General features: G+C 48.7%; 1 long non-coding RNA gene across 1 annotated transcript in view; it reads left to right on the top strand.

The window, feature by feature from the left end:
- Positions 1-1,107: 1,107 nt before the first annotated feature.
- The window catches only part of LOC107182929, an 8,984-nt gene continuing 8,224 nt past the window's right edge, over positions 1,108-1,867 (top strand). Inside the window, exon 1 of the long non-coding RNA XR_001513689.1 lies at positions 1,108-1,197. This is a non-coding gene — a long non-coding RNA (uncharacterized LOC107182929). The remainder of the gene's footprint in view (positions 1,198-1,867) is intronic.

The raw sequence follows: 1,867 nt of genomic DNA, 5'->3' as shown, positions 1-1,867 counted from the left end.
CCCTGCCTGAAGCAGCATTGAGTCACCACATGCAGAAATTCACACCCATGACATGCAGTTTTCTGTGTTGGGGACAGCCAAGCCGACGTGGGTCCTCACCTAGATTGGGGTGCACAGGAGCCACACCAGGGTAGCGCTACTGCCCTCATGTATAATTTGGCCAGTGTGTGTGTGTGTGCTTTTTTTTTTTTTTAACATGAATTGTTCATACATTTGGCTAAAAGTTAATTTCTCCTGGTTCCTCCTTAGTGTTTCCTTCCATGTTGCTTGCTCTCCCCGGAGAGAAAGAACTGGGATTCTTCCTAAAAGGTCTTCACGTTGAATAACCACAACAGTTCCCCAGGGAAGTTCAGTCCCCAGGAGCCACAGGCAGGGCTTGGCCGTGGCAGGTCTGCATGTGATGGGGAAGGTGGCACCAGGGACCCGTGCTCCCGTGCTCCCCCAGATCACTCAGAGAGTGGTTTCTACCTTTGAAAGTCACCATCGGCAGCAAACTTGGCGATTAGCTTCCAGGGCGCAAGAGGATTTCTCTCTATTGCTCACAACTGCGTCGGGGATGTGGCCTGGTCTGGGGAGAGGAGGAGAGCTTGGACTGTCTGGTTATTGAAAAAGGGACATGGGCAGATCTTGTATCTACTTCCCTGGCTTCAGCTGCTCTCTCCACGGCGAGTCCACATCTGCACCCTGGCTCTTCCTGGGACGAGCCTGCAACTTTCCTCGGGATGTAGGCAGGTGCTGGGGTTTTCGGAACTCATCCTTTTCGTATCCTGCCTTAGAGACGGTAACTCAAGCCTGGAGCCTGGGAGTGCTGCCTGAGTCCTTTCTTCCACGCCCACGGCCAAGTCGTAGGTCTGTGGATCCTACTTAGTATCTCCTCAGCATTTTTCACTTCTCTCAATCCCAGAACTACGTGCCACATAGCTCAAGCTGCACCAGTTCTTGCCTGGGTGATTGCAGCTGCCTCGTGTTTCCTTCACTCAAGTCTTGCTGAAATTAATCCCTCCTCCCCCTCAATTAGCTGCAGCTTTGCCAACGCGATCTCCATAGTGATAGCTTGTGCAATTAAAATCTGAGTTCGTCATTCTGCGCATAGCCTTCAGGAGAGCCTCCAGACTCCTGCAGATATGCCAGGGCTTTCACCTCGCAGGCGCTGGGCTAGTTTATGTACAATGACTGTGTTTAAGCCTCACATGTGAGGTAAGTGTTATCTAATTTGCAGATGAGGAAACTGAGGCACAAAAGTCAAGTTAATTGCTCGAGGTCAGTAGGTGGTAGAGCTGGGAGTCAGTCAATCAATCCCTCGAGCTCAGCGGCCTCACAGAATATAAAGATAGTTCCCCTAAGGAGCTCTGGTGTTCCTGAGTGTGCTGAGGTTACACATGGGAACTTTAGGTTAATGAATTTCTATAAAGTAAAGCTGCTAATCATGGCCTAAAACCTACGTCAATGTCCTGGCCGAATGACTCTGAACGTAACCTAATGGATAATGACTAATACAGTCAGCTTGTGGTCAGGTGCTGCCTTCTTCTAGGGCAGTGGTTCTCAACCTTCCTAATGCCGCAACCCTTTAATACAGTTCCTCATGTTGTGGTGACCCCCAATTTCATTGTTACAATTTGAACATAAGTAAAGCATAGTGATTAATTACAAAACAATATGTAATTATATGTATTTTCCGAGACCGAAGATGGCGGCATAGGTTAACTTCGGAGATTGCTGCCTTGAACAACCAATTCAAATTAAGCCTGAAGCAGGGAACGGACAACATCCAGAACCACAGGAGGGCTGGCTGAGTGGAAATTCTACAACTAGGAGTAAAGAGAATATCATATCCAGACTCAGAGGAGGCGCAGTGCTGAAGTGAAAT

Source organism: Myotis davidii, unplaced genomic scaffold, assembly GCF_000327345.1.
Source record: "Myotis davidii unplaced genomic scaffold, ASM32734v1 scaffold438, whole genome shotgun sequence".
In the NCBI taxonomy this organism is placed as follows: Eukaryota; Metazoa; Chordata; class Mammalia; order Chiroptera; family Vespertilionidae; genus Myotis; species Myotis davidii.
Note: the sequence above shows the minus strand (reverse complement) of the source record. Positions and strands in the feature narration are given on the sequence as shown.